This window comes from Scyliorhinus torazame, unplaced genomic scaffold, assembly GCF_047496885.1.
Source record: "Scyliorhinus torazame isolate Kashiwa2021f unplaced genomic scaffold, sScyTor2.1 scaffold_305, whole genome shotgun sequence".
NCBI lineage: Eukaryota > Metazoa > Chordata > Chondrichthyes > Carcharhiniformes > Scyliorhinidae > Scyliorhinus > Scyliorhinus torazame.
Genome location: NW_027308032.1, coordinates 45,992 through 67,673, shown reverse-complemented (window position 1 = coordinate 67,673; position 21,682 = coordinate 45,992).

Genomic DNA, 21,682 nt, shown 5'->3' with positions numbered 1-21,682 from the left:
TCACTGTGTAACTGTACAGTCACTGTTTATTCAGCAGGGCGAGGGTCACTCACTGTGTAACTGTACAGAGTCACTGTTTATTCAGGGTGAGGGTCACTCTCTGTGTAACTGTACAGAGTCACTGTTTATTCAGCAGGGTGAGGGTCACTCACTGTGTAACTGTACAGAGTGACTGTTTATTCAGCAGGGTGAGGGTCACTCACTGTGTAACTGTACAGAGTCACTGTTTATTCAGGGTGAGGATCACTCACTGTGTAACTGTACAGAGTCACTGTTTATTCAGCAGGGTGAGGATCACTCTCTGTGTAACTGTACAGAGTCACTGATTATTCAGGGTGAGGATCACTCACTGTGTAACTGTACAGAGTCACTGTTTATTCAGGGCGAGGATCACTCACTGTGTAACTGTACAGAGTCACTGTTTATTCAGGGTGAGGATCACTCACTGTTTAACTGTACAGAATCACTGTTTATTCAGGGTGAGGATCACTCACTGTGTAACTGTACAGAGTCACTGTTTATTCAGGGTGAGGATCACTCACTGTGTAACTGTACAGAGTCACTGTTTATTCAGCAGGGTGAGGGTCACTCACTGTGTAACTGTACAGAGTCACTGTTTATTCAGCACGGTGAGGATCACTCACTGTGTAACTGTACAGAGTCACTGTTTATTCAGGGTGAGGATCACTCACTGTGTACCTGTACAGAGTCACTGTTTATTCAGGGTGAGGATCACTCACTGTGTACCTGTACAGAGTCACTGTTTATTCAGCACGGTGAGGGTCACTCTCTGTGTAACTGTACAGAGTCACTGTTTATTCAGGGTGAGGGTCACTCACTGTGTAACTGTACAGAGTCACTGTTTATTCAGCAGGGTGAGGATCACTCACTGTGTAACTGTACAGAGTCACTGTTTATTCAGGGTGAGGATCACTCACTGTGTAACTGTACAGAGTCACTGTTTATTCAGCAGGGTGAGGGTCACTCACTATGTAACTGTACCGAGTCACTGTTTATTCAGGGTGAGGATCACTCACTGTGTAACTGTACAGAGTCACTGTTTATTCAGCAGGGTGAGGATCACTCACTGTGTAACTTTACCGAGTCACTGTTTATTCAGGGTGAGGATCACTCACTGTGTAACTGAACAGAGTCACTGTTTATTCAGCAGGGTGAGGATCACTCACTGTTTAACTGTACAGAATCACTGTTTATCCAGGGTGAGAGTCAATCACTGTGTAACTGTACAGAGTCACTGTTTATTCAGGGTGAGGATCACTCACTGTGTAACTGTACAGAGTCACTGTTTATTCAGGGTGAGGATCACTCACTGTGTAACTGTACAGAGTCACTGTTTATTCAGCAGGGTGAGGGTCACTCACTGTGTAACTGTACAGAATCACTGTTTATTCAGGGTGAGAGTCACTCACTGTGTAACTGTACAGAGTCACTGTTTATTCAGGGTGAGGATCACTCACTGTGTAACTGTACAGAGTCACTGTTTATTCAGCAGGGTGAGGATCACTCACTGTGTAACTGTACAGAGTCACTGTTTATTCAGGGTGAGGATCACTCACTGTGTAACTGTACCGAGTCATTGTTTATTCAGGGTGAGGATCACTCACTGTGTAACTGTACAGTCACTGTTTATTCAGCAGGGCAAGGGTCACTCACTGTGTAACTGTACAGAGTCACTGTTTATTCAGGGTGAGGGTCACTCTCTGTGTAACTGTACAGAGTCACTGTTTATTCAGCAGGGTGAGGGTCACTCACTGTGTAACTGTACAGAGTCACTGTTTATTCAGCAGGGTGAGGGTCACTCACTGTGTAACTGTACAGAGTCACTGTTTATTCAGGGTGAGGATCACTCACTGTGTAACTGTACAGAGTCACTGTTTATTCAGCAGGGTGAGGATCACTCACTGTGTAACTGTACAGAGTCACTGATTATTCAGGGTGAGGATCACTCACTGTGTAACTGTACAGAGTCACTGTTTATTCAGGGCGAGGATCACTCACTGTGTAACTGTACAGAGTCACTGTTTATTCAGGGTGAGGATCACTCACTGTTTAACTGTACAGAATCACTGTTTATTCAGGGTGAGGATCACTCACTGTGTAACTGTACAGAGTCACTGTTTATTCAGGGTGAGGATCACTCACTGTGCAACTGTACAGAGTCACTGTTTATTCAGCAGGGTGAGGGTCACTCACTGTGTAACTGTACAGAGTCACTGTTTATTCAGCAGGGTGAGGATCACTCACTGTGTAACTGTACAGAGTCACTGTTTATTCAGGGTGAGGATCACTCACTGTGTACCTGTACAGAGTCACTGTTTATTCAGCAGGGTGAGGATCACTCACTGTGTAACTGTACAGAGTCACTGTTTATTCAGGGTGAGGGTCACTCACTGTGTAACTGTACAGAGTCACTGTTTATTCAGCAGGGTGAGGATCACTCACTGTGTAACTGTACAGAGTCACTGTTTATTCAGCAGGGTGAGGATCACTCACTGTTTAACTGTACAGAATCACTGTTTATTCAGGGTGAGAGTCACTCACTGTGTAACTGTACAGAGTCACTGTTTATTCAGGGTGAGGATCACTCACTGTGTAACTGTACAGAGTCACTGTTTATTCAGCAGGGTGAGGATCACTCACTGTGTAACTGTACAGAGTCACTGTTTATTCAGCAGAGTGAGGGTCACTCACTGTGTAACTGTACAGAGTCACTGTTTATTCAGCAGGGTGAGGATCACTCACTGTGTAACTGTACAGAGTCACTGTTTATTCGGCAGGGTGAGGATCACTCACTGTGTAACTGTACAGAGTCACTGTTTATTCAGCAGGGTGAGGATCACTCACCGTGTAACTGTACAGAGTCACTGTTTATTCAGCAGGGTGAGGATCACTCACTGTGTAACTGCACAGAGTCACTGTTTATTCAGGGTGAGGATCACTCACTGTGTAACTGTACAGTCACTGTTTATTCAGCAGGGTGAGGATCACTCACTGTTTAACTGTACAGAGTCACTGTTTATTCAGGGTGAGGGTCACTCACTGTGTAACTGTACAGAGTCACTGTTTCTTCAGCAGGGTGAGGATCACTCACTGTGTAACTGTACAGAGTCACTGTTTATTCAGGGTGAGGATCACTCACTATGTAACTGTACAGAGTCACTGTTTATTCAGGGTGAGGATAACTCACTGTGTAACTACACAGAGTCACTGTTTATTCAGGGTGAGGATCACTCACTGTGTAACTGTACAGTCACTGTTTATTCAGCAGGGTGAGGATCACTCACTGTGTAACTGTACAGAGTTACTGTTTATTCAGCAGGGTGAGGATCACTCACTGTGTAACTGTACAGAGTCACTGTTTATTCAGCAGGGTGAGGATCACTCACTGTGTCACTGTACAGAATCACTGTTTATTCAGCAGGGTGAGGATCACTCACTGTGTAACTGTACAGAGTCACTGTTTATTCAGGGTGAGGATCACTCACTGTGTAACTGTACAGAGTCACTGTTTATTCAGGGTGACGGTCACTCACTGTGTAACTGTACAGAGTCACTGTTTATTCAGCAGGGTGAGGGTCACTCACTGTGTAACTGTACAGAGTCAGTGTTTATTCAGCAGGGTGACGATCACTCACTGTGTAACTGTACAGAGTCACTGTTTATTCAGGGTGAGGATCACTCACTGTGTAACTGTACAGAGTCACTGTTTATTCAGCGGGGTGAGGGTCACTCACTGTGTAACTGTACAGAGTCACTGTTTATTCAGCAGAGTGAGGATCACTCACTGTGTCACTGTACAGAGTCACTGTTTATTCAGCAGGGTGAGGATCACTCACTGTGTAACTGTACAGAGTCACTGTTTATTCAGCAGGGTGAGGGTCACTCACTGTGTAACTGTACAGAGTCACTGTTTATTCAGCAGGGTGAGGATCACTCACTGTTTAACTGTACAGAGTCACTGTTTATTCAGGGTGAGGGTCACTCACTGTGTAACAGTACAGAGTCACTGTTTATTCAGGGTGAGGTTCACTCGCTGTGTAACTGTACACAGTCACTGTTTATTCAGCAGAGTGAGGATCACTCACTGTTTAACTGTACAGAGTCACTGTTTATTCAGGGTGAGGGTCACTCACTGTGTAACTGTACAGAGTCACTGTTTATTCAGCAGGGTGAGGGTCACTCACTGTGTAACTGTACAGAGTCACTGTTCATTCAGCAGGGTGAGGATCACTCACTGTGTAACTGGACAGAGTCACTGTTTATTCAGCAGGGTGAGGATCACTCACTGTGTAACTGTACAGAGTCACTGTTTATTCAGCAGGGTGAGGGTCACTCACTGTTTAACTGTACAGTCACTGTTTATTCAGCAGGGTGAGGATCACTCACTGTGTAACTGTACAGAGTCACTGTTTATTCAGGGTGAGGATCACTCACTGTGTAACTGTACAGAGTCACTGTTTATTCAGCAGGGTGAGGGTCACTCACTGTTTAACTGTACAGTCACTGTTTATTCAGCAGGGTGAGGATCACTCACTGTGTAACTGTACAGAGTCACTGTTTATTCAGCAGGGTGAGGATCACTCACTGTGTAACTGTACAGAGTCACTGTTTATTCAGGGTGATGATCACTCACTGTGTAACTGTACAGAGTCACTGTTTATTCAGCAGGGTGAGGATCACTCACTGTGTAACTGTACAGAGTCACTGTTTATTCAGCAGGGTGAGGATCACTCACTGTGTAACTGTACAGAGTCACTGTTTATTCAGAGTGAGGATCACTCACTGTGTAACTGTACAGAGTCACTGTTTATTCAGCAGGGTGAGGATCACTCACTGTGTAACTGTACAGAGTCACTGTTTATTCAGCAGGGTGAGGGTCACTCACTGTGTAACTGTACAGAGTCACTGTTTTTTCAGAGTGAGGATCACTCACTGTGTAACTGTACAGAGTCACTGTTTATTCAGCAGGGTGAGGATCACGCACTGTGTAACTGTACAGAGTCACTGTTTATTCAGGGTGAGGGTCACTCACTGTGTAACTGTACAGAGTCACTGTTTATTCAGGGTGAGAATCACTCACTGTGTAACTGTACAGAGTCACTGTTTATTCAGCAGGGTGAGGATCACTCACTGTGTAACTGTACAGAGTCACTGTTTATTCAGCAGGGTGAGGATCACTCACTGTGTAACTGTACAGAGTCACTGTTTATTCAGCAGGGTGAGGATCACACACTGTGTAACTGTACAGAGTCACTGTTTATTCAGCAGGGTGAGGATCACTCACTGTGTAACTGTACAGAGTCACTGTTTATTCAGGGTGAGGATCACTCACTGTGTAACTGTACAGAGTCTCCGTTTATTCAGGGTGACGCTCACTCACTGTGTAACTGTACAGAGTCACTGTTTATTCAGGGTGAGGATCACTCACTGTGAAACTGTACAGAGTCACTGTTTATTCAGGGTGAGGGTCACTCACTGTGTAACTGTACAGAGTCACTGTTTATTCAGCAGGGGGAGGATCACTCACTGTGTAACTGTACAGCGTCACTGTTTATTCAGCAGGGTGAGGGTCACTCACTGTCTAACTGTACAGAGTCACTGTTTATTCAGGGTGAGGATCACTCACTGTGTAACTGTACAGAGTCACTGTTTATTCAGCAGGGCGAGGATCACTCACTGTGTAACTGTACAGAGTCACTGTTTATTCAGGGTGAGGATCACTCACTGTGTAACTGTACAGAGTCACTGTTTATTCAGGGTGAGGGTCACTCACTGTGTAACTGTACAGTCACTGTTTATTCAACAGGGTGAGGATCACTCACTGTGTAACTGTACAGAGTCACTGTTTATTCAGGTTGAGGGTCACTCACTGTGTAACTGTACAGAGTCAGTGTTTATTCAGGGTGAGGATCACTCACTGTGTAACTGTACAGAGTCACTGTTTATTCAGCAGGGTGAGGGTCACACACTGTGTAACTGTACAGAGTCACTGTTTATTAAGCAGGGTGAGGATCACTCACTGTGTAACTGTACAGAGTCACTGTTTATTCAGCAGGGTGAGGATCACTCACTGTGTAACTGTACAGTCACTGTTTATTCAGCAGGGTGAGGATCGCTCACTGTGTAACTGTACAGAGTCACTGTTTATTCAGGGTGAGGATTACTCACTGTGTAACTGTACAGAGTCACTGTTTATTCAGGGTGAGGATCACTCACTGTGTAACTGTACAGAGTTACTGTTTATTCAGCAGGGTGAGGATCACTCACTGTGTAACTGTACAGTCACTGTTCATTCAGCAGGTTGAGGATCACTCACTGTGTAACTGTACAGAGTCACTGTTTATTCAGCAGTGTGAGGGACACTCACTGTGTAACTGTACAGAGTCACTGTTTATTCAGGGTGAGGATCACTCACTGTGTAACTGTACAGAGTCACTGTTTATTCAGGGTGAGGGTCACTCACTGTGTAACTGTACAGAGTCACTGTTTATTCAGGGTGAGGATCACTCACTGTGTAACTGTACAGAGTCACTGTTTATTCAGCAGGGTGAGGGTCACTCACTGTGTAACTGTACAGAGTCACTGTTTATTCAGGGTGAGGATCACTCACTGTGTAACTGTACAGAGTCGCTGTTTATTCAGAGTGAGGATCACTCACTGTGTAACTGTACAGTCGCTGTTTATTCAGCAGGTTGAGGATCACTCACTGTGTAACTGTACAGAGTCACTGTTTATTCAGCAGTGTGAGGGACACTCACTGTGTAACTGTACAGAGTCACTGTTTATTCAGGGTGAGGATCACTCACTGTGTAACTGTACAGAGTCACTGTTTATTCAGGGTGAGGGTCACTCACTGTGTAACTGTACAGAGTCACTGTTTATTCAGCAGGGTGAGGGTCAGTCACTGCGTAACTGTACAGAGTCACTGTTTATTCAGGGTGAGGATCACTCACTGTGTAACTGTACAGAGTCGCTGTTTATTCAGGGTGAGGGTCACTCACTGTGTAACTGTACAGAGTCACTGTTTATTCAGCAGGGGGAGGATCACTCACTGTGTAACTGTACAGAGTCACTGTTTATTCAGCAGGGTGAGGGTCACTCACTGTCTAACTGTACAGAGTCACTGTTTATTCAGGGTGAGGATCACTCACTGTGTAACTGTACAGAGTCACTGTTTATTCAGGGTGAGGATCACTCACTGTGTAACTGTAGAGAGTCACTGTTTATTCAGGGTGAGGGTCACTCACTGTGTAACTGTACAGTCACTGTTTATTCAACAGGGTGAGGATCACTCACTGTGTAACTGTACAGAGTCACTGTTTATTCAGGGTGAGGATCACTCACTGTGTAACTGTACAGAGTCACTGTTTATTCAGGTTGAGGGTCACTCACAGTGTAACTGTACAGAGTCACTGTTTATTCAGGGTGAGGATCACTCACTGTGTAACTGTACAGAGTCACTGTTTATTCAGCAGGGTGAGGATCACTCACTGTGTAACTGTACAGAGTCACTGTTTATTCAGGTTGAGGGTCACTCACAGTGTAACTGTACAGAGTCACTGTTTATTCAGGGTGAGGATCACTCACTGTGTAACTGTACAGAGTCACTGTTTATTCAGCAGGGTGAGGATCACTCACTGTGTAACTGTACAGAGTCAGTGTTTATTCAGGGTGAGGATCACTCACTGTGTAACTGTACAGAGTCACTGTTTATTCAGCAGAGTGAGGATCACTCACTGTGTAACTGTACAGAGTCACTGTTTATTCAGCAGGGTGAGGATCACTCACTGTGTAACTGTACAGAATCACTGTTTATTCAGCAGGGTGAGGATCACTCACTGTGTAACTGTACAGAATCACTGTTTATTCAGCAGGGTGAGGGTCACTCACTGTGTAACTGTACAGAGTCACTGATTATTCAGGGTGAGGATCACTCACTGTGTAACTGTACAGAGTCACTGTTTATTCAGCAGGGTGAGGATCACTCACTGAGTAACTGTACAGAGTCACTGTTTATTAAGCAGGGTCAGGGTCACCCACTGTGTAACTGAACAGAGTCAGTGTTTATTCAGCAGGGTGACGATCACTCACTGTGTAACTGTACAGAGTCACTGTTTATTCAGCAGGGTGAGGATCACTCACTGTGTAACTGTACAGAGTCACTGTTTATTCAGGGTGAGGGTCACTCACTGTGTAACTGTACAGAGTCACTGTTTATTCAGCAGGGTGAGGATCACTCACTGTGTAACTGTACAGAGTCACTGTTTATTCAGCAGGGTCAGGGTCACCCACTGTGTAACTGAACAGAGTCAGTGTTTATTCAGCAGGGTGACGATCACTCACTGTGTAACTGTACAGAGTCACTGTTTATTCAGCAGGGTGAGGATCACTCACTGTGTAACTGTACAGAGTCACTGTTTATTCAGCAGGGTGAGGGTCACTCACTGTGTAACTGTACAGAGTCACTGTTTATTCAGCAGGGTGAGGATCACTCACTGTTTAACTGTACAGAGTCACTGTTTATTCAGGGTGAGGGTCACTCACTGTGTAACAGTACAGAGTCACTGTTTATTCAGGGTGAGGTTCACTCGCTGTGTAACTGTACACAGTCACTGTTTATTCAGCAGAGTGAGGATCACTCACTGTTTAACTGTACAGAGTCACTGTTTATTCAGCAGGGTGAGGATCACTCACTGTGTAACTGTACAGAGTCACTGTTTATTCAGCAGGGTGAGGGTCACTCACTGTGTAACTGTACAGAGTCACTGTTCATTCAGCAGGGTGAGGATCACTCACTGTGTAACTGTACAGAGTCACTGTTTATTCAGCAGGGTGAGGATCACTCACTGTGTAACTGTACAGAGTCACTGTTTATTCAGCCGGGTGAGGGTCACTCACTGTTTAACTGTACAGTCACTGTTTATTCAGCAGGGTGAGGATCACTCACTGTGTAACTGTACAGAGTCACTGTTTATTCAGGGTGAGGATCACTCACTGTGTAACTGTACAGAGTCACTGTTTATTCAGCAGGGTGAGGGTCACTCACTGTTTAACTGTACAGTCACTGTTTATTCAGCAGGGTGAGGATCACTCACTGTGTAACTGTACAGAGTCACTGTTTATTCAGCAGGGTGAGGATCACTCACTGTGTAACTGTACAGAGTCACTGTTTATTCAGGGTGATGATCACTCACTGTGTAACTGTACAGAGTCACTGTTTATTCAGCAGGGTGAGGATCACTCACTGTGTAACTGTACAGAGTCACTGTTTATTCAGCAGGGTGAGGATCACTCACTGTGTAACTGTACAGAGTCACTGTTGATTCAGAGTGAGGATCACTCACTGTGTAACTGTACAGAGTCACTGTTTATTCAGCAGGGTGAGGATCACTCACTGTGTAACTGTACAGAGTCACTGTTTATTCAGCAGGGTGAGGGTCACTCACTGTGTAACTGTACAGAGTCACTGTTTTTTCAGAGTGAGGATCACTCACTGTGTAACTGTACAGAGTCACTGTTTATTCAGCAGGGTGAGGATCACTCACTGTGTAACTGTACAGAGCCACTGTTTATTCAGGGTGAGGGTCACTCACTGTGTAACTGTACAGAGTCACTGTTTATTCAGCAGGGTGAGGATCACTCACTGTGTAACTGTACAGAGTCACTATTTATTCAGCAGGGTGAGGATCACTCACTGTGTAACTGTACAGAGTCACTGTTTATTCAGCAGGGTGAGGATCACACACTGTGTAACTGTACAGAGTCACTGTTTATTCAGCAGGGTGAGGATCACTCACTGTGTAACTGTACAGAGTCACTGTTTATTCAGGGTGAGGATCACTCACTGTGTAACTGTACAGAGTCACCGTTTATTCAGGGTGACGATCACTCACTGTGTAACTGTACAGAGTCACTGTTTATTCAGGGTGAGGATCACTCACTGTGAAACTGTACAGAGTCACTGTTTATTCAGGGTGAGGGTCACTCACTGTGTAACTGTACAGAGTCACTGTTTATTCAGCAGGGGGAGGATCACTCACTGTGTAACTGTACAGCGTCACTGTTTATTCAGCAGGGTGAGGGTCACTCACTGTCTAACTGTACAGAGTCACTGTTTATTCAGGGTGAGGATCACTCACTGTGTAACTGTACAGAGTCACTGTTTATTCAGGGTGAGGATCACTCACTGTGTAACTGTACAGAGTCACTGTTTATTCAGGGTGAGGGTCACTCACTGTGTAACTGTACAGTCACTGTTTATTCAACAGGGTGAGGATCACTCACTGTGTAACTGTACAGAGTCACTGTTTATTCAGGTTGAGGGTCACTCACTGTGTAACTGTACAGAGTCAGTGTTTATTCAGGGTGAGGATCATTCACTGTGTAACTGTACAGAGTCACTGTTTATTCAGCAGGGTGAGGGTCACTCACTGTGTAACTGTACAGAGTCACTGTTTATTCAGCAGGGTGAGGATCACTCACTGTGTAACTGTACAGAGTCACTGTTTATTCAGCAGGGTGAGGATCACTCACTGTGTAACTGTCCAGTCACTGTTTATTCAGCAGGGTGAGGATCGCTCACTGTGTAACTGTACAGAGTCACTGTTTATTCAGGGTGAGGATTACTCACTGTGTAACTGTACAGAGTCACTGTTTATTCAGGGTGAGGATCACTCACTGTGTAACTGTACAGAGTTACTGTTTATTCAGCAGGGTGAGGATCACTCACTGTGTAACTGTACAGTCACTGTTTATTCAGCAGGTTGAGGATCACTCACTGTGTAACTGTACAGAGTCACTGTTTATTCAGCAGTGTGAGGGACACTCACTGTGTAACTGTACAGAGTCACTGTTTATTCAGGGTGAGGATCACTCACTGTGTAACTGTACAGAGTCACTGTTTATTCAGGGTGAGGGTCACTCACTGTGTAACTGTACAGAGTCACTGTTTATTCAGGGTGAGGGTCACTCACTGTGTAACTGTACAGAGTCACTGTTTATTCAGCAGGGTGAGGGTCACTCACTGTGTAACTGTACAGAGTCACTGTTTATTCAGCAGGGTGAGGATCACACACTGTGTAACTGTACAGAGTCACTGTTTATTCAGCAGGGTGAGGATCACTCACTGTGTAACTGTACAGAGTCACTGTTTATTCAGGGTGAGGATCACTCACTGTGTAACTGTACAGAGTCACCGTTTATTCAGGGTGACGATCACTCACTGTGTAACTGTACAGAGTCACTGTTTATTCAGCAGGGTGAGGATCACTCACTGTGAAACTGTACAGAGTCACTGTTTATTCAGGGTGAGGGTCACTCACTGTGTAACTGTACAGAGTCACTGTTTATTCAGCAGGGGGAGGATCACTCACTGTGTAACTGTACAGAGTCGCTGTTTATTCAGGGTGAGGGTCACTCACTGTGTAACTGTACAGAGTCACTGTTTATTCAGCAGGGGGAGGATCACTCACTGTGTAACTGTACAGAGTCACTGTTTATTCAGCAGGGTGAGGGTCACTCACTGTCTAACTGTACAGAGTCACTGTTTATTCAGGGTGAGGATCACTCACTGTGTAACTGTACAGAGTCACTGTTTATTCAGGGTGAGGATCACTCACTGTGTAACTGTAGAGAGTCACTGTTTATTCAGGGTGAGGGTCACTCACTGTGTAACTGTACAGTCACTGTTTATTCAACAGGGTGAGGATCACTCACTGTGTAACTGTACAGAGTCACTGTTTATTCAGGGTGAGGATCACTCACTGTGTAACTGTACAGAGTCACTGTTTATTCAGGTTGAGGGTCACTCACAGTGTAACTGTACAGAGTCACTGTTTATTCAGGGTGAGGATCACTCACTGTGTAACTGTACAGAGTCACTGTTTATTCAGCAGGGTGAGGATCACTCACTGTGTAACTGTACAGAGTCACTGTTTATTCAGGTTGAGGGTCACTCACAGTGTAACTGTACAGAGTCACTGTTTATTCAGGGTGAGGATCACTCACTGTGTAACTGTACAGAGTCACTGTTTATTCAGCAGGGTGAGGATCACTCACTGTGTAACTGTACAGAGTCAGTGTTTATTCAGGGTGAGGATCACTCACTGTGTAACTGTACAGAGTCACTGTTTATTCAGCAGAGTGAGGATCACTCACTGTGTAACTGTACAGAGTCACTGTTTATTCAGCAGGGTGAGGATCACTCACTGTGTAACTGTACAGAATCACTGTTTATTCAGCAGGGTGAGGATCACTCACTGTGTAACTGTACAGAATCACTGTTTATTCAGCAGGGTGAGGGTCACTCACTGTGTAACTGTACAGAGTCACTGATTATTCAGGGTGAGGATCACTCACTGTGTAACTGTACAGAGTCACTGTTTATTCAGCAGGGTGAGGATCACTCACTGAGTAACTGTACAGAGTCACTGTTTATTAAGCAGGGTCAGGGTCACCCACTGTGTAACTGAACAGAGTCAGTGTTTATTCAGCAGGGTGACGATCACTCACTGTGTAACTGTACAGAGTCACTGTTTATTCAGCAGGGTGAGGATCACTCACTGTGTAACTGTACAGAGTCACTGTTTATTCAGGGTGAGGGTCACTCACTGTGTAACTGTACAGAGTCACTGTTTATTCAGCAGGGTGAGGATCACTCACTGTGTAACTGTACAGAGTCACTGTTTATTCAGCAGGGTCAGGGTCACCCACTGTGTAACTGAACAGAGTCAGTGTTTATTCAGCAGGGTGACGATCACTCACTGTGTAACTGTACAGAGTCACTGTTTATTCAGCAGGGTGAGGATCACTCACTGTGTAACTGTACAGAGTCACTGTTTATTCAGCAGGGTGAGGGTCACTCACTGTGTAACTGTACAGAGTCACTGTTTATTCAGCAGGGTGAGGATCACTCACTGTTTAACTGTACAGAGTCACTGTTTATTCAGGGTGAGGGTCACTCACTGTGTAACAGTACAGAGTCACTGTTTATTCAGGGTGAGGTTCACTCGCTGTGTAACTGTACACAGTCACTGTTTATTCAGCAGAGTGAGGATCACTCACTGTTTAACTGTACAGAGTCACTGTTTATTCAGCAGGGTGAGGATCACTCACTGTGTAACTGTACAGAGTCACTGTTTATTCAGCAGGGTGAGGGTCACTCACTGTGTAACTGTACAGAGTCACTGTTCATTCAGCAGGGTGAGGATCACTCACTGTGTAACTGTACAGAGTCACTGTTTATTCAGCAGGGTGAGGATCACTCACTGTGTAACTGTACAGAGTCACTGTTTATTCAGCCGGGTGAGGGTCACTCACTGTTTAACTGTACAGTCACTGTTTATTCAGCAGGGTGAGGATCACTCACTGTGTAACTGTACAGAGTCACTGTTTATTCAGGGTGAGGATCACTCACTGTGTAACTGTACAGAGTCACTGTTTATTCAGCAGGGTGAGGGTCACTCACTGTTTAACTGTACAGTCACTGTTTATTCAGCAGGGTGAGGATCACTCACTGTGTAACTGTACAGAGTCACTGTTTATTCAGCAGGGTGAGGATCACTCACTGTGTAACTGTACAGAGTCACTGTTTATTCAGGGTGATGATCACTCACTGTGTAACTGTACAGAGTCACTGTTTATTCAGCAGGGTGAGGATCACTCACTGTGTAACTGTACAGAGTCACTGTTTATTCAGCAGGGTGAGGATCACTCACTGTGTAACTGTACAGAGTCACTGTTGATTCAGAGTGAGGATCACTCACTGTGTAACTGTACAGAGTCACTGTTTATTCAGCAGGGTGAGGATCACTCACTGTGTAACTGTACAGAGTCACTGTTTATTCAGCAGGGTGAGGGTCACTCACTGTGTAACTGTACAGAGTCACTGTTTTTTCAGAGTGAGGATCACTCACTGTGTAACTGTACAGAGTCACTGTTTATTCAGCAGGGTGAGGATCACTCACTGTGTAACTGTACAGAGCCACTGTTTATTCAGGGTGAGGGTCACTCACTGTGTAACTGTACAGAGTCACTGTTTATTCAGCAGGGTGAGGATCACTCACTGTGTAACTGTACAGAGTCACTGTTTATTCAGCAGGGTGAGGATCACTCACTGTGTAACTGTACAGAGTCACTGTTTATTCAGCAGGGTGAGGATCACACACTGTGTAACTGTACAGAGTCACTGTTTATTCAGCAGGGTGAGGATCACTCACTGTGTAACTGTACAGAGTCACTGTTTATTCAGGGTGAGGATCACTCACTGTGTAACTGTACAGAGTCACCGTTTATTCAGGGTGACGATCACTCACTGTGTAACTGTACAGAGTCACTGTTTATTCAGGGTGAGGATCACTCACTGTGAAACTGTACAGAGTCACTGTTTATTCAGGGTGAGGGTCACTCACTGTGTAACTGTACAGAGTCACTGTTTATTCAGCAGGGGGAGGATCACTCACTGTGTAACTGTACAGCGTCACTGTTTATTCAGCAGGGTGAGGGTCACTCACTGTCTAACTGTACAGAGTCACTGTTTATTCAGGGTGAGGATCACTCACTGTGTAACTGTACAGAGTCACTGTTTATTCAGGGTGAGGATCACTCACTGTGTAACTGTACAGAGTCACTGTTTATTCAGGGTGAGGGTCACTCACTGTGTAACTGTACAGTCACTGTTTATTCAACAGGGTGAGGATCACTCACTGTGTAACTGTACAGAGTCACTGTTTATTCAGGTTGAGGGTCACTCACTGTGTAACTGTACAGAGTCAGTGTTTATTCAGGGTGAGGATCATTCACTGTGTAACTGTACAGAGTCACTGTTTATTCAGCAGGGTGAGGGTCACTCACTGTGTAACTGTACAGAGTCACTGTTTATTCAGCAGGGTGAGGATCACTCACTGTGTAACTGTACAGAGTCACTGTTTATTCAGCAGGGTGAGGATCACTCACTGTGTAACTGTCCAGTCACTGTTTATTCAGCAGGGTGAGGATCGCTCACTGTGTAACTGTACAGAGTCACTGTTTATTCAGGGTGAGGATTACTCACTGTGTAACTGTACAGAGTCACTGTTTATTCAGGGTGAGGATCACTCACTGTGTAACTGTACAGAGTTACTGTTTATTCAGCAGGGTGAGGATCACTCACTGTGTAACTGTACAGTCACTGTTTATTCAGCAGGTTGAGGATCACTCACTGTGTAACTGTACAGAGTCACTGTTTATTCAGCAGTGTGAGGGACACTCACTGTGTAACTGTACAGAGTCACTGTTTATTCAGGGTGAGGATCACTCACTGTGTAACTGTACAGAGTCACTGTTTATTCAGGGTGAGGGTCACTCACTGTGTAACTGTACAGAGTCACTGTTTATTCAGGGTGAGGGTCACTCACTGTGTAACTGTACAGAGTCACTGTTTATTCAGCAGGGTGAGGGTCACTCACTGTGTAACTGTACAGAGTCACTGTTTATTCAGCAGGGTGAGGATCACACACTGTGTAACTGTACAGAGTCACTGTTTATTCAGCAGGGTGAGGATCACTCACTGTGTAACTGTACAGAGTCACTGTTTATTCAGGGTGAGGATCACTCACTGTGTAACTGTACAGAGTCACCGTTTATTCAGGGTGACGATCACTCACTGTGTAACTGTACAGAGTCACTGTTTATTCAGCAGGGTGAGGATCACTCACTGTGTAACTGTGCAGAGTCACTGTTTATTCAGCAGGGTGAGGATCACTCACTGTGAAACTGTACAGAGTCACTGTTTATTCAGGGTGAGGGTCACTCACTGTGTAACTGTACAGAGTCACTGTTTATTCAGCAGGGGGAGGATCACTCACTGTGTAACTGTACAGCGTCACTGTTTATTCAGCAGGGTGAGGATCACTCACTGTGTAACTGTACAGAGTCACTGTTTATTCAGGGTGAGGATCACTCACTGTGTAACTGTACAGAGTCACTGTTTATTCAGGGTGAGGGTCACTCACTGTGTAACTGTACAGTCACTGTTTATTCAACAGGGTGAGGATCACTCACTGTGTAACTGTACAGAGTCACTGTTTATTCAGGTTGAGGGTCACTCACTGTGTAACTGTACAGAGTCAGTGTTTATTCAGGGTGAGGATCACTCACTGTGTAACTGTACAGAGTCACTGTTTATTCAGCAGGGTGAGGGTCACTCACTGTGTAACTGTACAGAGTCACTGTTTATTCAGCAGGGTGAGGATCACTCACTGTGTAACTGTACAGAGTCACTGTTTATTCAGCAGGGTGAGGATCACTCACTGTGTAACTGTCCAGTCACTGTTTATTCAGCAGGGTGAGGATCGCTCACTGTGTAACTGTACAGAGTCACTGTTTATTCAGGGTGAGGATTACTCACTGTGTAACTGTACAGAGTCACTGTTTATTCAGGGTGAGGAACACTCACTGTGTAACTGTACAGAGTTACTGTTTATTCAGCAGGGTGAGGATCACTCACTGTGTAACTGTACAGTCACTGTTTATTCAGCAGGTTGAGGATCACTCACTGTGTAACTGTACAGAGTCACTGTTTATTCAGCAGTGTGAGGGACACTCACTGTGTAACTGTACAGAGTCACTGTTTATTCAGGGTGAGGATCACTCACTGTGTAATTGTACAGAGTCACTGTTTATTCAGGGTGAGGGTCACTCACTGTGTAACTGTACAGAGTCACTGTTTATTCAGGGTGAGGATCACTCACTGTGTAACTGTACAGAGTCACTGTTTATTCAGCAGGGTGAGGGTCACTCACTGTGTAACTGTACAGAGTCACTGTTTATTCAGAGTGAGGATCACTCACTGTGTAACTGTACAGTCGCTGTTTATTCAGCAGGTTGAGGATCACTCACTGTGTAACTGTACAGAGTCACTGTTTATTTAGTAGTGTGAGCGACACTCACTGTGTAACTGTACAGAGTCACTGTTTATTCAGGGTGAGGATCACTCACTGTGTAACTGTACAGAGTCACTGTTTATTCAGGGTGAGGGTCACTCACTGTGTAACTGTACAGAGTCACTGTTTATTCAGCAGGGTGAGGGTCACTCACTGTGTAACTGTACAGAGTCACTGTTTATTCAGGGTGAGGATCACTCACTGTGTAACTGTACAGAGTCGCTGTTTATTCAGGGTGAGGGTCACTCACTGTGTAACTGTACAGAGTCACTGTTTATTCAGCAGGGGGAGGATCACTCACTGTGTAACTGTACAGAGTCACTGTTTATTCAGCAGGGTGAGGGTCACTCACTGTCTAACTGTACAGAGTCACTGTTTATTCAGGGTGAGGATCACTCACTGTGTAACTGTACAGAGTCACTGTTTATTCAGGGTGAGGATCACTCACTGTGTAACTGTAGAGAGTCACTGTTTATTCAGGGTGAGGGTCACTCACTGTGTAACTGTACAGTCACTGTTTATTCAACAGGGTGAGGATCACTCACTGTGTAACTGTACAGAGTCACTGTTTATTCAGGTTGAGGGTCACTCACAGTGTAACTGTACAGAGTCACTGTTTATTCAGGGTGAGGATCACTCACTGTGTAACTGTACAGAGTCACTGTTTATTCAGCAGGGTGAGGATCACTCACTGTGTAACTGTACAGAGTCAGTGTTTATTCAGGGTGAGGATCACTCACTGTGTAACTGTACAGAGTCACTGTTTATTCAGCAGGGTGAGGATCACTCACTGTGTAACTGTACAGATTCACTGTTTATTCAGCAGGGTGAGGATCACTCACAGTGTAACTGTACAGAGTCACTGTTTATTCAGGGTGAGGATTACTCACTGTGTAACTGTACAGAGTCACTGTTTATTCAGGGTGAGGATCACTCACTGTGTAACTGTACAGAGTCACTGTTTATTCAGCAGGGTGAGGATCACTCACTGTGTAACTGTACAGAGTCACTGTTTATTCAGCAGGGTGAGGATCACTCACTGTGTAACTGTACAGAGTCACTGTTTATTCAGGGTGAGGATCACTCGCTGTGTAACTGCACAGAGTCACTGTTTATTCAGCAGGGTGAGGATCACTCACTGTGTAACTGCACAGAGTTACTGTTTATTCAGGGTGAGGATCACTCACTGTGTAACTGCACAGAGTCACTGTTTATTCAGCAGGGTGAGGATCACTCACTGTGTAACAGTACAGAGTCACTGTTTATTCAGCAGGGTGAGGGTCACTCACTGTGTAACTGTACAGAGTCACTGTTTATTCAGGGTGAGGGTCACTCATTGTGTAACTGTACAGATCACTGTTTATTCAGGGTGAGGATCACTCACTGTGTAACTGTACAGAGTCACTGTTTATTCAGCAGGGTGAGGATCACTCACTGTGTAACTGTACAGAGTCACTGTTTATTCAGCAGGGTGAGGATCACACACTGTGTAACTGTACAGAGTCACTGTTTATTCAGCAGGGTGAGGATCACACACTGTGTAACTGTACAGAGTCACTGTTTATTCAGCAGGGTGAGGATCACTCACTGTGTAACTGTACAGAGTCACTGTTTATTCAGGGTGAGGATCACTCACTGTGTAACTGTACAGAGTCACCGTTTATTCAGGGTGACGATCACTCACTGTGTAACTGTACAGAGTCACTGTTTATTCAGGGTGAGGATCACTCACTGTGAAACTGTACAGAGTCACTGTTTATTCAGGGTGAGGGTCACTCACTGTGTAACTGTACAGAGTCACTGTTTATTCAGCAGGGGGAGGATCACTCACTGTGTAACTGTACAGCGTCACTGTTTATTCAGCAGGGTGAGGGTCACTCACTGTCTAACTGTACAGAGTCACTGTTTATTCAGGGTGAGGATCACTCACTGTGTAACTGTACAGAGTCACTGTTTATTCAGGGTGAGGATCACTCACTGTGTAACTGTACAGAGTCACCGTTTATTCAGGGTGACGATCACTCACTGTGTAACTGTACAGAGTCACTGTTTATTCAGGGTGAGGATCACTCACTGTGAAACTGTACAGAGTCACTGTTTATTCAGGGTGAGGGTCACTCACTGTGTAACTGTACAGAGTCACTGTTTATTCAGCAGGGGGAGGATCACTCACTGTGTAACTGTACAGCGTCACTGTTTATTCAGCAGGGTGAGGGTCACTCACTGTCTAACTGTACAGAGTCACTGTTTATTCAGGGTGAGGATCACTCACTGTGTAACTGTACAGAGTCACTGTTTATTCAGGGTGAGGATCACTCACTGTGTAACTGTACAGAGTCACTGTTTATTCAGGGTGAGGGTCACTCACTGTGTAACTGGACAGTCACTGTTTATTCAACAGGGTGAGGATCACTCACTGTGTAACTGTACAGAGTCACTGTTTATTCAGGTTGAGGGTCACTCACTGTGTAACTGTACAGAGTCAGTGTTTATTCAGGGTGAGGATCATTCACTGTGTAACTGTACAGAGTCACTGTTTATTCAGCAGGGTGAGGGTCACTCACTGTGTAACTGTACAGAGTCACTGTTTATTCAGCAGGGTGAGGATCACTCACTGTGTAACTGTACAGAGTCACTGTTTATTCAGCAGGGTGAGGATCACTCACTGTGTAACTGTCCAGTCACTGTTTATTCAGCAGGGTGAGGATCGCTCACTGTGTAACTGTACAGAGTCACTGTTTATTCAGGGTGAGGATTACTCACTGTGTAACTGTACAGAGTCACTGTTTATTCAGGGTGAGGATCACTCACTGTGTAACTGTACAGAGTCACTGTTTATTCAGCAGGGTGAGGATCACTCACTGTGTAACTGTACAGAGTCGCTGTTTATTCAGGGTAAGGATCACTCACTGTGTAACTGTACAGAGTCACTGTTTATTCAGCAGTGTGAGGGTCACTCACTGTGTAACTGTACAGAGTTACTGTTTATTCAGCAGGGTGAGGATCACTCACTGTGTAACTGTACAGTCACTGTTTATTCAGCAGGTTGAGGATCACTCACTGTGTAACTGTACAGAGTCACTGTTTATTCAGCAGTGTGAGGGACACTCACTGTGTAACTGTACAGAGTCACTGTTTATTCAGGGTGAGGATCACTCACTGTGTAACTGTACAGAGTCACTGTTTATTCAGGGTGAGGGTCACTCACTGTGTAACTGTACAGAGTCACTGTTTATTCAGGGTGAGGGTCACTCACTGTGTAACTGTACAGAGTCACTGTTTATTCAGCAGGGTGAGGGTCACTCACTGTGTAACTGTACAGAGTCACTGTTTATTCAGCAGGGTGAGGATCACACACTGTGTAACTGTACAGAGTCACTGTTTATTCAGCAGGGTGAGGATCACTCACTGTGTAACTGTACAGAGTCACTGTTTATTCAGGGTGAGGATCACTCACTGTGTAACTGTACAGAGTCACCGTTTATTCAGGGTGACGATCACTCACTGTGTGACTGTACAGAGTCACTGTTTATTCAGCAGGGTGAGGATCACTCACTGTGAAACTGTACAGAGTCACTGTTTATTCAGGGTGAGGGTCACTCACTGTGTAACTGTACAGAGTCACTGTTTATTCAGCAGGGGGAGGATCACTCACTGTGTAACTGTACAGAGTCACTGTTTATTCAGCAGGGTGAGGATCACTCACTGTGTAACTGTACAGAGTCACTGTTTATTCAGGGTGAGGATCACTCACTGTGTAACTGTACAGAGTCACTGTTTATTCAGGGTGAGGGTCACTCACTGTGTAACTGTACAGTCACTGTTTATTCGACAGGGTGAGGATCACTCACTGTGTAACTGTACAGAGTCACTGTTTATTCAGGTTGAGGGTCACTCACTGTGTAACTGTACAGAGTCAGTGTTTATTCAGGGTGAGGATCACTCACTGTGTAACTGTACAGAGTCACTGTTTATTCAGCAGGGTGAGGGTCACTCACTGTGTAACTGTACAGAGTCACTGTTTATTCAGCAGGGTGAGGATCACTCACTGTGTAACTGTACAGAGTCACTGTTTATTCAGCAGGGTGAGGATCACTCACTGTGTAACTGTCCAGTCACTGTTTATTCAGCAGGGTGAGGATCGCTCACTGTGTAACTGTACAGAGTCACTGTTTATTCAGGGTGAGGATTACTCACTGTGTAACTGTACAGAGTCACTGTTTATTCAGGGTGAGGAACACTCACTGTGTAACTGTACAGAGTTACTGTTTATTCAGCAGGGTGAGGATCACTCACTGTGTAACTGTACAGTCACTGTTTATTCAGCAGGTTGAGGATCACTCACTGTGTAACTGTACAGAGTCACTGTTTATTCAGCAGTGTGAGGGACACTCACTGTGTAACTGTACAGAGTCACTGTTTATTCAGGGTGAGGATCACTCACTGTGTAACTGTACAGAGTCACTGTTTATTCAGGGTGAGGGTCACTCACTGTGTAACTGTACAGAGTCACTGTTTATTCAGGGTGAGGATCACTCACTGTGTAACTGTACAGAGTCACTGTTTATTCAGCAGGGTGAGGGTCACTCACTGTGTAACTGTACAGAGTCACTGTTTATTCAGAGTGAGGATCACTCACTGTGTAACTGTACAGTCGCTGTTTATTCAGCAGGTTGAGGATCACTCACTGTGTAACTGTACAGAGTCACTGTTTATTTAGCAGTGTGAGGGACACTCACTGT